General features: G+C 34.9%; 1 long non-coding RNA gene across 1 annotated transcript in view; it reads right to left on the reverse strand.

Annotated features, from left to right (window-relative positions):
• The window catches only part of LOC137632835 (uncharacterized), a 32,301-nt gene that overhangs the window by 3,771 nt on the left and 13,122 nt on the right, over positions 1 to 15,408 (reverse strand). Inside the window, exon 2 of the long non-coding RNA XR_011042129.1 lies at positions 11,528 to 11,606. This is a non-coding gene — a long non-coding RNA (uncharacterized lncRNA). The remainder of the gene's footprint in view (positions 1 to 11,527; positions 11,607 to 15,408) is intronic.

Consider the following 15,408-nt stretch of genomic DNA (forward strand, 5'->3'; position numbering starts at 1 on the left):
AGAGTACATGAAATAAAGCACATATAGTACAGTCAAATTAACTGATATTTCCCTTCAACCCACCACTAATTGCAACAGAATACATGAAATAAAGCAGACATAGTCCAGTCAAGTTAACTGATATTTCTCTTCAACTCTCCACTAATTGCAAAAAATATATGAAATAAAGAAGACATAGTCCACTCAAATTAACTGATATTTCCCTTTAACCCACCACTAATTGCAACAGAATACATGAAATAAAGCACACATAGTTCAGTCAAATTAACTGATATTTCCCTTCAACCCACCACTAATTGCAACAGTAAACATGAAATAAAGCAGACATAGTCCACTCAAATCAACTGATATTTCCCTTTAACCCACCACTAATTGCAACAGAATACATGAAATAAAGCAGACATAGTCCAGTCAAATTAACTGATATTTCCCTTCAACCCACCACTAATTGCAACAGAATACATGAAATAAAGCAGACATAGTCCAGTCAAATTAACTGATATTTCCCTTTAACCCACCACTAATTGCAACAGTAAACATGAAATAAAGCAGACATAGTCCAGTCAAATCAACTGATATTTCCCTTTAACCCACCACTAATTGCAACAGAATACATGAAATAAAGCAGACATAGTCCAGTTAAATCAACTGATATTTCCCTTTAACCCACCACTAATTGCAACAGAATACATGAAATAAAGCACACATAGTTCAGTCAAATTAACTGATATTTCCCTTCAACCCACCACTAATTGCAACAGTAAACATGAAATAAAGCAGACATAGTCCAGTCAAATCAACTGATATTTCCCTTTAACCCACCACTAATTGCAACAGAATACATGAAATAAAGCAGACATAGTCCAGTCAAATCAACTGATATTTCCCTTTAACCCACCACTAATTGCAACAGAATACATGAAATAAAGCAGACATAGTCCAGTCAAATCAACTGATATTTCCCTTTAACCCACCACTAATTGCAACAGAATACATGAAATAAAGCACACATAGTTCAGTCAAATTAACTGATATTTCCCTTCAACCCACCACTAATTGCAACAGTAAACATGAAATAAAGCAGACATAGTCCACTCAAATCAACTGATATTTCCCTTTAACCCACCACTAATTGCAACATAATACATGAAATAAAGCAGACATAGTCCAGTCAAATTAACTGATATTTGCCCTTAAACCGCAACAAATAGCAACAGAAAACATGAAATACAGCACACATTTTCCAGTGAAATTAACTGATATTTCCCTTTAACCCACCACTAATTGCAACAGAATACATGAAATACACCTGACATAGTCCAATCAAATTAACTGATATTTCCCCTTAACCCACCACTAATTGCAACAGAGAACATGAAATAAAGCAGGCATAGTCCAGTCAAATTAACTGATATTTCCCTTCAACCCACCACTAATTGCATCAGAAAACATGAAATAAAGCAGACATAGTCCAATCAAATTAACTGATATTTCCCTTCAACCCACCACTAATTGCATCAGAAAACATGAAATAAAGCAGACCTAGTCCACTCAAATTAACTGATATTTCCCTTCAACCCACCACTAATTGCAACAGAAACCATGAAATAAAGCAGACATAGTCCAGTCAAATTAACTGATATTTCCCTTTAACCCACCACTAATTGCAACATAATACATGAAATAAAGCACACATAGTTCAGTCAAATTAACTGATATTTCCCTTCAACCCACCACTAATTGCAACAGTAAACATGAAATAAAGCAGACATAGTCCACTCAAATCAACTGATATTTCCCTTTAACCCACCACTAATTGCAACAGAATACATGAAATAAAGCAGACATAGTCCAGTCAAATCAACTGATATTTCCCTTTAACCCACCACTAATTGCAACAGTAAACATGAAATAAAGCAGACATAGTCTAGTCAAATCAACTGATATTTCCCTTTAACCCACCACTAATTGCAACAGTAAACATGAAATAAAGCAGACATAGTCCAGTCAAATCAACTGATATTTCCCTTTAACCCACCACTAATTGCAACAGAATACATGAAATAAAGCAGACATAGTCCAGTCAAATCAACTGATATTTCCCTTTAACCCACCACTAATTGCAACAGTAAACATGAAATAAAGCAGACCTAGTCCAGTCAAATCAACTGATATTTCCCTTCAACTCACCACTAATTGCAACAGTAAACATGAAATAAAGCAGACATAGTCCACTCAAATCAACTGATATTTCCCTTTAACCCACCACTAATTGCAACATAATACATGAAATAAAGCAGACATAGTCCAGTCAAATTAACTGATATTTGCCCTTAAACCGCAACAAATAGCAACAGAAAACATGAAATACAGCACACATTTTCCAGTGAAATTAACTGATATTTCCCTTTAACCCACCACTAATTGCAACAGAATACATGAAATACACCTGACATAGTCCAATCAAATTAACTGATATTTCCCCTTAACCCACCACTAATTGCAACAGAGAACATGAAATAAAGCAGGCATAGTCCAGTCAAATTAACTGATATTTCCCTTCAACCCACCACTAATTGCATCAGAAAACATGAAATAAAGCAGACATAGTCCAATCAAATTAACTGATATTTCCCTTCAACCCACCACTAATTGCATCAGAAAACATGAAATAAAGCAGACCTAGTCCACTCAAATTAACTGATATTTCCCTTCAACCCACCACTAATTGCAACAGAAACCATGAAATAAAGCAGACATAGTCCAGTCAAATTAACTGATATTTCCCTTTAACCCACCACTAATTGCAACATAATACATGAAATAAAGCACACATAGTTCAGTCAAATTAACTGATATTTCCCTTCAACCCACCACTAATTGCAACAGTAAACATGAAATAAAGCAGACATAGTCCACTCAAATCAACTGATATTTCCCTTTAACCCACCACTAATTGCAACAGAATACATGAAATAAAGCAGACATAGTCCAGTCAAATCAACTGATATTTCCCTTTAACCCACCACTAATTGCAACAGTAAACATGAAATAAAGCAGACATAGTCTAGTCAAATCAACTGATATTTCCCTTTAACCCACCACTAATTGCAACAGTAAACATGAAATAAAGCAGACATAGTCCAGTCAAATCAACTGATATTTCCCTTTAACCCACCACTAATTGCAACAGAATACATGAAATAAAGCAGACATAGTCCAGTCAAATCAACTGATATTTCCCTTTAACCCACCACTAATTGCAACAGTAAACATGAAATAAAGCAGACCTAGTCCAGTCAAATCAACTGATATTTCCCTTCAACTCACCACTAATTGCAACAGTAAACATGAAATAAAGCAGACATAGTCCACTCAAATCAACTGATATTTCCCTTTAACCCACCACTAATTGCAACATAATACATGAAATAAAGCAGACATAGTCCAGTCAAATTAACTGATATTTGCCCTTAAACCGCAACAAATAGCAACAGAAAACATGAAATACAGCACACATTTTCCAGTCAAATTAACTGATATTTCCCTTTAACCCACCACTAATTGCAACAGAATACATGAAATACACCTGACATAGTCCAATCAAATTAACTGATATTTCCCCTTAACCCACCACTAATTGCAACAGAAAACATGAAATACACCTGACAGAGTCCAGTCAAATTAATTGATATTTCCCTTTAACCCACCACTAATTGCAACATAATACATGAAATAAAGCAGACATAGTCCATTTAAATTAACTGATATTCCCCCTTAACCCATCACTAATTGCAACAGAATACATGAAATAAAGCAGACATAGTCCAAATTAACTGATGTTTCCCTTTAACCCACCACTAATTGCAACAGAATACATGAAATAATGCACACATAGTCCACTCAAATTAACTGATATTTCCCTTTAACCCACCACTAATTGCAACATAATACATGAAATAAAGCAACATAGTCCAGTCAAATTATCTGATATTTCCCTTCAACCCACCACTAATTGCAACATAATACATGAAATAAAGCAGACATAGTCCAGTCAAATTAACTAATATTTCCCTTTAACCCACACTAATTGCAACATAATACATGAAATAAAGCAGACATAGTCCAATCATATTAATTGATATTTCCCTTTAACCCACCACTAATTACAACAGAATACATGAAATAAAGCAGATATATTCCATTGAAATTAAATGATATTTCCTCAATCCACCACTAATTGCAACAGAATATATGAAATACAGCAAACATAGTCCAGTCAAATTATCTGATATTTCCCTTTAACCACTAATTGCAACATAATACATGAAATAAAGCAGACATAGTCCAGTCAAATTAACTGATATTTCCCTTTAACCCACCACTAATTGCAACAGTAAACATGAAATAAAGCAGACATAGTCCACTCAAATCAACTGATATTTCCCTTTAACCCACCACTAATTGCAACAGAAAACATGAAATAAAGCAGACATAGTCCAGTCAAATTAACTGATACTTCCCTTCAACCCACCACTAATTGCAACATAATACATGAAATAAAGCAACATAGTCCAGTCAAATTATCTGATATTTCCCTTCAACCCACCACTAATTGCAACATAACACATGAAATAAAGCAGACATAGTCCAATCATATTAATTGATATTTCCCTTTAACCCACCACTAATTACAACAGAATACATGAAATAAAGCAGATATATTCCATTGAAATTAAATGATATTTCCTCAATCCACCACTAATTGCAACAGAATACATGAAATACAGCAGACATAGTCCAGTCAAATTATCTGATATTTCCCTTTAACCCACCACTAATTGCAACATAATACATGAAATAAAGCAGACATAGTCCAGTCAAATTAACTGATATTTCCCTTTAACCCACCACTAATTGCAACAGTAAACATGAAATAAAGCAGACATAGTCCACTCAAATCAACTGATATTTCCCTTTAACCCACCACTAATTGCAACAGAATACATGAAATAAAGCAGACATAGTCCAGTCAAATTAACTGATATTTGCCCTTAAACCGCAACAAATAGCAACAGTAAACATGAAATACAGCACACATTTTCCAGTCAAATTGACTGATATTTCCCTTTAACCCACCACTAATTGCAATAGAATACATGAAATACACCTGACATAGTCCAATCAAATTAACTGATATTTCCCCTTAACCCACCACTAATAGCAACAGAAAACATGAAATACACCTGACAGAGTCCAGTCAAATTAATTGATATTTCCCTTTAACCCACCACTAATTGCAACATAATACATGAAATAAAGCAGACATAGTCCATTTAAATTAACTGATATTCCCCCTTAACCCATCACTAATTGCAACAGAATACATGAAATAAAGCAGACATAGTCCAAATTAACTGATGTTTCCCTTCAACCCACCACTAATTGCAACAGAATACATGAAATAATGCACACATAGTCCACTCAAATTAACTGATATTTCCCTTTAACCCACCACTAATTGCAACATAATACATGAAATAAAGCAGACATAGTCCATTTAAATTAACTGATATTCCCCCTTAACCCACCACTAATTGCAACATAATACATGAAATAAAGCAGACATAGTCCATTTAAATTAACTGATATTCCCCCTTAACCCACCACTAATTGCAACAGAATACATGAAATAATGCACACATAGTCCACTCAAATTAACTGATATTTCCCTTTAACCCACCACTAATTGCAACATAATACATGAAATAAAGCAGACATAGTCCATTTAAATTAACTGATATTCCCCCTTAACCCACCACTAATTGCAACATAATACATGAAATAAAGCAGACATAGTCCATTTAAATTAACTGATATTCCCCCTTAACCCACCACTAATTGCAACAGAATACATGAAATAATGCACACATAGTCCACTCAAATTAACTGATATTTCCCTTTAACCCACCACTAATTGCAACATAATACATGAAATAAAGCAACATAGTCCAGTCAAATTATCTGATATTTCCCTTCAACCCACCACTAATTGCAACATAATACATGAAATAAAGCAGACATAGTCCAGTCAAATTAATTGATATTTCCCTTTAACCCACCACTAATTGCAACATAATACATGAAATAAAGCAGACATAGTCCAATCATATTAATTAATATTTCCCTTTAACCCACCACTAATTGCAACAGAATACATGAAATAAAGCAGACATATTCCATTGAAATTAAATGATATTCCCTCAATCCACCACTAATTGCAACAGAATACATGAAATAATGCACACATAGTCCACTCAAATTAACTGATATTTCCCTTTAACCCACCACTAATTGCAACATAATACATGAAATAAAGCAGACATAGTCCAGTCAAATTATCTGATATTTCCCTTCAACCCACCACTAATTGCAACATAATACATGAAATAAAGCAGACATAGTCCAGTCAAATTATCTGATATTTCCCTTTAACCCACCACTAATTGCAACAGAATACATGAAATAAAGCAACATAGTCCAGTCAAATTATCTGATATTTCCCTTTAACCCACCACTAATTGCAACATAATACATGAAATAAAGCAACATAGTCCAGTCAAATTATCTGATATTTCCCTTCAACCCACCACTAATTGCAACATAATACATGAAATAAAGCAGACATAGTCCAGTCAAATTAACTAATATTTCCCTTTAACTCACCACTAATTGCAACATAATACATGAAATAAAGCAGACATAGTCCAATCATATTAATTGATATTTCCCTTTAAACCACCACTAATTGCAACAGAATACATGAAATAAAGCAGACATATTCCATTGAAATTAAATGATATTCCCTGAATCCACCACTAATTGCAACAGAATACATGAAATACAGCAGACATAGTCCAGTCAAATTAACTGATATTCCCCTATAACCCACCACTAATTGCACCAGAAAGCCTGAAATACAGCAGACATAGTCCTGTCAAATTAACTAATTATTTCCCCTCAACCCACCACTAATTGCAACAGAATACATGAAATACAGCAGACATAGTCCAGTCAAATTAACAGATATTTCCCTATAACCCATCGCTAATTGCAACATAAAGCATGAAATACAGCAGGCATAGTCCAGTCAAATTAACAGATATTTCCCTATAACCCCTTTGTTCTCAAATCTAATAAATCTGCTTGTCAAAGATGCAGAGGTGATTGTCAGAACAATGACTATGACGGTGCTGAGGATGGAGAGGAAAGCCGATTCCGACTGGAAAGGTAACTGAACTGATGTAAATTGTAGGCTACCAGCGATTACAGTATAGCATATATTTGTGTCTGTATTTTATTTTCTTTCTTTCTTATCCCCTTATGACGTTAATATATAAGAAAGCACTTGGGAGTAGGAGTGTTTTTTTATCCTGTAGTAAACAACTTCATTGTGCATGAATGTATGTACAGAAATTGTGGGTTGGGGGGGGGGGGACGGTTAAGAGTTTACTCATTTCAACAATTACTTAAAAGATTAACCATGAAAACATAGGAAAGAGTGTTCTTAGTTTTGGATTATCTTGATTAGTTTAAAAGTTATGATGATTTGAAGGTGCACAAAGTTAAAAAAAATGGCAAAATGGGGATGCTTTTTTGTATTTAGTTACTTCACTATGTTCCACTCTAACGATTCTTTGGGACTTGGTATGTTAAAAGAAATCTTTATTCAATAAATAACACTGGTTTATTTCTGTTGTAATTAGAGGTGAGTCTAACATTGAGTACATCCTAAATAGTGAATAAAGAACCTAGAAAAACACCACCAGGGCAGAATGAATTATGCAACTATGATTGTGTTCAAAACCAGGATATAGCATTAACAGAAGGGAGGGATTGATACAAGGGGAGGAAAGTGCTAGTGTTAAGGAAGGTAGGTCGGGTAGATGTAACCTTGAGGAGTGTTATAAATCCTAGAAAATAGAACTAAGAAGAATGATTGTAGATTGGCACAATATACATGTTTCAGGAGTGGTGAAAAAGAAACCTTATTAGCTAATGTAAGGAAGATAAAATGGTCAAATGTTATCGGTGTAGTATGACTGGGTATATAGCAATGGATTATTATTATTATTATTATTATTACTATCCAAGCTACAACCCTAATAGGAAAAGCAAGATGCTATAAGTCCAGGGGCTCCAATAGGGAAAAATAGCCCAGTGAGGAAAGGAAATAAGGAAATAAATAACTGAAGAGAACAAATTAACAATAAATCATTCTAAAAAAAGTAATGTCAAAAGAGATATATCATATATAAACTATTAACAACGTCAACAACAAAAATGTCATATATAAACTATAAAAAGACTCATGTCCGTCTGGTCAACAAAAAAGCATTTGCTCCAACTTTGAACTTTTGAAGTTCTACTGATTCAACAACCCGATTAGGAAGATCATTCCACAACTTGGTAACAGCTGGAATAAAACTTCTAGAGTACTGCGTAGTATTGAGTCTTATGATGGAGAAGGCCTGGCTATTAGAATTAACTGCCTGCCTAGTATTACGAACAGGATAGAATTGTCCAGGGAGATCTGAATGTAAAGGATGGTCAGAGTTATGAAAAATCTTATGCAACATGCATAATGAACTAATTGATCGACGGTGCCAGAGATTAATATCTAGATCAGGAATAAGAAATTTAATAGACCGTAAGTTTCTGTCCAACAAATTAAGATGAGAATCAGCAGCTGAAGACCAGACAGGAGAACAATACTCAAAACAAGGTAGAATAAAAGAATTAAAACACTTCTTCAGAATAGATTGATCACCGAATATCTTAAGACTTTCTCAATAAGCCAATTTTTTGTGCAATTGAAGAAGACACAGACCTTCTATGTTTCTCAAAAATAAATTTGCTGTCAAGAATCACGCCTAAAATTTTGAAAGAGTCATACAAATTTAAAGAAACATTATCAATACTGAGATCCGGATGTTGAGGAGCCACCGTCCTTGACCTACTTACAATCATACTTTGAGTTTTGTTAGGATTCAACTTCATACCCCATAATTTGCACCATGAACTAATTTTAGCTAAATCTCTATTAAGGGATTCACCAACCCCAGATCTACATTCAGGGGATGGAATTGATGTTGATGCAATCTTACGTGTGAATCGTATTAATTGTGGTTTGGATGGGCATCATGAAAAGAGCAATGTGCCAAGTTTACTGAATTTAGTGTAGATGGGCATGTTGCAAGTGTATGTAGGAGGAAGTGGTTAGTTAATATTAGCAAGATTAGTAGAGTTCATCTGGGTGAATCATCCTGCGTGTGAGTCTGGAGTGAATGTGATGCATGTGTGAAATTGGTGTGAATTGGTATCGAATGAGTTGATATGAAAGATACTGGTTAAAGGTTTAAAGGTCGCTCATGAATGGCAGAGGCAAGGGACAGTGACATTGCCCCAGCAATCAGGACAATGCCCTAGAGACTGACCATATATTATATGATCAGCGCCCAAGCCCCCTCTCCACCCAAGCTAGGACTAGGGAGGGCCAGGCAGTGGCTGCCGATGACTCAGCAGATAGACCTATAGGCTCCCCCAAACACACCAACCTTAACTCACAAGGATGGTAAGGTTGCAGACACTAATGGCACTAACGAGACTGAACGGGACTCTAACCCCCGACTGGCAAACACCAAGCAGAGACGTTACCAATCAGGCCAATTTAACGTTTAGGTAAGCGCATAAGTAAAGTGTTTCAATTTAAAGGATGTAAAGGTGAAGAGAATATGGTAAGTATTTTTAATATGCCTCTACAAACGAAGCAAGGTGAAAATATCATGATCTGCGAGGCTGATGATGCAGGAGGATAATTTTTTATATGGTCAAGGAAAAGAATTGGAAACATTTTGTACATCCAAGAGCTGAATATGACGAAATCGACAATGAATGGTAATATTTGTGGGGAATTTCATTTGAATGAAGATGGTCGAGTGAGTACCAAGGTGTGGAAAGGAGTGCCGTTGGAAGATTGAGAAAGTGTAAATCATTACATTGCAAGAGAGAGGCGAGGTTATTGGTGTAAAGGTTAATTAGCCAAGTAGTCTGGGAATTACCAAGAGTAACAATTATGAATATGTAGTGGAAAGTGTGTAACCAAGTAATTTGCTGTAATTGATAGTGCACGTATATGATTTTATGAACATGCAGGAGCCTCATGTGTATGCAAATTTGAGGAGTGTTAGGAAAAACAATACATACAACAGTATGCATTATGGTGCGTGTATGGGTTGTATTTATACATTGGTAAACGTAGCTGATGAGAGGTATGTTATGGTGAGAAAGGTCATTACAGAGAATTCAAGATGAGAATGTAAGTGACTTCCAAAGGCAACAATTGTTTAAAATGTTATAATATAGTCGGAGGGTTTTGAGTTGCAATATGAAGAAAAATTTAAGAGCCTAGAAAGCAAGGGGTTAAGAAAGTAAATGGGATCAAAAGCGAAGTAAACATTAGGCCAAGGGATGTCCCAATAAGGCACTGCAAGGACCCTACGGTACAGCTAACAGTAATAGCCACTATGGGAGGGGGTACGACATCAACAAAGCAAAGGGAAAGGAGAAGATATTCTCAGTCTAGCAAAATGGTTGAGGGGAAAAGGAGAGGTATTGATAAATTAAAGGCAAAGAAAAAAAATGATTAAATTTTTATGACAAGGACATTACATCTGAAAAGCTTAAAATGTCCCTCAGAGGTTATTCAACTGACGAAACGATAGTTATAAGCAATATGATATAGACATATCAATTAATTAATAAAGAAAAAAATTAAGATATAGTAGAGAGTATAGTATTCGGGAATGCGATTGCAAGAGTTGAATGTGAAAATACCGAAAACGTCCTGCAATAAAAGCTCTCACAAGAAGTTTCCACAATAGAAGCAAACTTTAGCATAAGCTAATGAAGGAAACGTACCATGTATATGTATGTACGTATGTATATATATATATATATATATATATATATATATATATATATATACATATATATATACATATATATATATATATATATATATATATATATATATATATGTAAATAATATATATATATATATATATATATATATATACATATATATATATATACATATATGTATATATATAAATATATATAATATACATATACAGTATATACATATATAAAGAGAGAGAGAGAGAGAGAGAGAGAGAGAGAGAGAGAGAGAGAGAGAGAGAGAGAGAGAGAGAGAGAGAGAGAGAGAGAGAGAGAGTGTGTGTGTGTGTGTATTGCCTAATTAAGACAGTGGCGGAGGCTTTAAAAGCGTCCGAGATGAATTTTGGTGTCTAACAAGGATGCATGGACATACAGAAATAGAGGTCCATTTGACCTAGTGTTAATAGTAGAATGAAAAGAAGAGCTGGTTTTATCGTTTAAGAAAACCTGATGGAGTAAATTATAAATTACTCTCAGGAAAATGACCAATGGGACGTTATTGACGTACCTGCAACTATTGAAGCTTGCAGGATCTTCATCTTCTATTAAACTCTACCTTGACTTCTAAACTTCGTGTGACGACAAATCTAGAAAAAAAAATAAATGAGCATTCTTATACATTTAGCTAAGCTAAATCCATATATATCCAAATATATAAGGATGATATTATTATTATTATTATCATTATTATTATTATTATTATTATTATTATTATTATTATTATTATTACATGCTGAGCTACAACCTTAGTTGGAGAAGCAGGGTACTATAAGCCCAAGGAATCAAACAAGGAAAATAGCCCAGTGAGGAAAGGAAATAAGGAAGTAAACTACACGAGATGGTTAAGAATGCCAACATTAAAATGTATTCTTTGTATATAAACAATGAAACAATAATACAGGGGGATATAGGATGTAATTATTTGAAAGATTGCTTATTTCTATAAATGGATTTATATGTAGAAGACTTTTTGTACTTCTTGGTACACTACCATATTACCATAATATTTAATATTACAGGGAAGACAATTGAGAGAGAGAGAGAGAGAGAGAGAGAGAGAGAGAGAGAGAGAGAGAGACGAGAGAGAGAGAGAGAGAGAGAGAGAGAGAGAGAGAGAGTTGGTTTTCCAATTGCAAAACTAAATACCGTAATAAAAAAAAATCTATATAACCTGACAAATGTTGGAAGCATGATTTAAGAACAGCAAAGTTGCTTTCATTCAAAGAAAAAATAAAGTTGAATGACTTCTGGTGACTATAAATAGTAAAAATTATTATTTCATCTCTCTCTCTCTCTCTCTCTCTCTCTCTCTCTCTCTCTCTCTCTCTCTCTCTCTCTCTCTCTCTCTCTCTCTCTCTCTCTCTACGTTCAAATGCTCCTGGTACTTATAAAAAGGACTCGAAAACATTTCAGCTTGAGTCTTTAAATGTTAAATAGTATAGCAAAGTTATGAGCACCTGTTCACAAGGAAGCAATAAAAAAACTAGAGGGGCACTCAGTAGAGAGCATGCTCTCTCCAATGAGTCTTGTTTTGCTCTCAACACCACTGTGTGCTTGTACTTCGATGTATTGTCTTCAATATCTAATAGATACGTCCTTTGGTCATACTCCACGTGTCCACCAAGTCTAGTTGAAATTGGTACAGCAGTTTTTGCATAATTTTGTTCATGAATAAAAGATAAACTTAATTTAAAAAAAGATTTGCCATTTACTTAACATTGCGACCATTTTCAAATTACTGCTGCGTACTTGTATTTTGATGTACTTATTTCAAAATGTTACAGATTCATCCTTGGCTCATGCCCAATATAACTACCATGTCTGGTCAGCATCGGTGCCCTAGATTTTGCGTAAACTGTTCACAAACAAATTAACAAACAGACTGGGTTGAATACATACCCTTCGCAAAATCCTCGATATCGGCGAGGGCAAAAAGGAATGGCAATCATAGGGTTTGGTTTGATAGTGCATTTGAATTTATGGACATTTAGGTCATATGGCCATTCTCTGGGACCAGGAGGGTAAATGAAATGCTAAGGAAAACTTTCAGTACTTCAAAATGGATCTACAAGATTATACAATAAGCTCGCACTAGACATCAGAAAGACTATTGAAGATATTAAGACTTTCAAGAGGAAACTGGAGACTGTTTTCTAAGTGCTTCGATAATGTGGTTTGACAAAGAACGAGCAATATGCAGTGTAAAATGCTGAATGCCTTGGAATGCAAAAGATAAAATGACTGTGTAGGTCCTGTAGAGTGTAGGGTTCCCCTTCTGAATCATGAAACGAATAATATACACAAACAGTCAGACCTCAAAACTTAATACTTTCCCTTCACAGTCAAACCAAGCTTTTAACTAAAAAAAATGTCCTTCCAAGTGATATTCCCATATCCTACACCCTTCCCTCTCATTCCTTGACCTCTTCTACTCACTTCAACCCCTACTGCCTCTTCTACAATCTCAACCTTTGCAGTATTTAATCATGATTTTCCAACTTACAATCATTTACAAAGTAGAAATGATAGAAACAGCCATAAAAGCAACAAGGTAAAGAAATATTCGACAATTGTAAACAACAACTCGCTTGAATGGCAACTTTTTAAAAACAAGCGAGACATATCAGCTTCTTGTAACCAAATTAGCAAAGGCAGCATGAGCACACTAAATGAGAACCAAGGAGAGGCCTTGGAAATAATGACACTGTCCAGATATCTAGTTAGTTCGTGATCTATGCGTATCTCTTGACTGTAACTTGTCTTTCAATGCCCAAATAATTAATGAATTAAAAACTTCTGGTTATAATCTTAGAAATATTGTTTTTATAAAGAAGTACATGGATGGATATTTTGTAGAGAAACTTGTGATAAACTGTATTATTACCAGGATTGACTACTGTAATTCCATCTACTACAATTTACCAAAAGTACAACTTAAGAAATTACAGAAAATAATGAACAGAGGAACAAGACTGATAAAAGGTGCTCCACCTCGAGAAAAGGATCACTCTTATACTAATTGATTTTAACTGGGTGCCTCTTAAAGCAAGAATTGAGTTTAAACTATGTACAATAACCTGTCAAGTTATCAGAACCAGACATCCAAAATATCTAGGAGAATTGCTGCATATTGTGCAGCCAACAAACAGTGTTGACGACGAAAATAGTTACAGAAGGTTTCAAATTTTGTTGAGCCTAGATATACGTTTATTATAGGCTCTAGAACATTTAAATATGAGGCCCCGAAACAGTACAATAAGCTTCCACGATATATTTGAAAGACTGAAGATATTAACGCTTTCAAAAGGAAATTAAAGACTTTCTTGTTCTCAAAGTGCTTCGATATTGTGGATTTGACAATAAACGAGCAATGTGCAGTGTGAAATATTGAATGCTTTTGAACGAACATGATAAAATGACCGTGGATAGTAGGGTTTCCCTGCTGTATAGGACCAGAAAAGCAGCCTGTAAAGTCGAGTGAGTGAAGTATTTAAGATCAGTTGAAGAATAGATGAAAAATTACATTAGTTTCCTCCATTTTATTTGGTAACGTTTTCTATCAAGTTCTCACACAAAGAAAACTAAAAAGTTTTAGTAAGGTACTCTTAGATATTCATAGTCAGAGAGAGAGAGAGAGAGAGAGAGAGAGAGAGAGAGAGAGGAGAGAGAGAGAGAGAGAGAGAGAGAGATGACGTCCAAGAAATTAGATACGATACCAAAAAATACAAATGGGTACTCGAACCGCCTGAAAATAATGACATCACACACCCCATTTGGAACAGTCAACACTCAGAGAAAAAGGTTTTATTGTCGTGTATTACAGGGCAATGTAACCTAGAAAAAACAACTAATTTTTCTTATAGAGAAAATAAACTTGTGTCCTTTCACAATATGACAAGAAAAAGACCTCAGCCCACCCGAATTAAAATGGTACTAAAGAAATCAGTTTATATCATCGGTCGCAAACTGAGAATCCAACGGCAAAAAATGCGATCATATCAACTGAATAAAAACCCTACCACCCGCTAAGGAAGAAATTCTAAAACTCGGCCTTATTTGTCGCTGTGTCACAAAACCAAAAGCAACCGACAAAAGGACGAAGACTGAGCTGCTGCTTGACCTGATCCAGCATCCCAAAAAGTAAAGGCACATTCAAGACAACTGATACCTTCGACCCAAAATTTCATGGTGAGGCCCTCCCCAAATGCCGGCAATACACGAGCAGTATTGTCACCCGAGAGATGAATAAACAAAACAAACAAGAAGCTTAAGGTTCAAGAGAGGTTTACCATCTGTCAAGCTGATAAGACAGTTGCTTTTGTCTTCATCTCGATAGATGACTACCACATCGATGTGGCTGTAATCCTTTCCAATAAGAGTAAGTTTTCA

This window comes from Palaemon carinicauda, chromosome 42, assembly GCF_036898095.1.
Source record: "Palaemon carinicauda isolate YSFRI2023 chromosome 42, ASM3689809v2, whole genome shotgun sequence".
Lineage (NCBI taxonomy): Eukaryota > Metazoa > Arthropoda > Malacostraca > Decapoda > Palaemonidae > Palaemon > Palaemon carinicauda.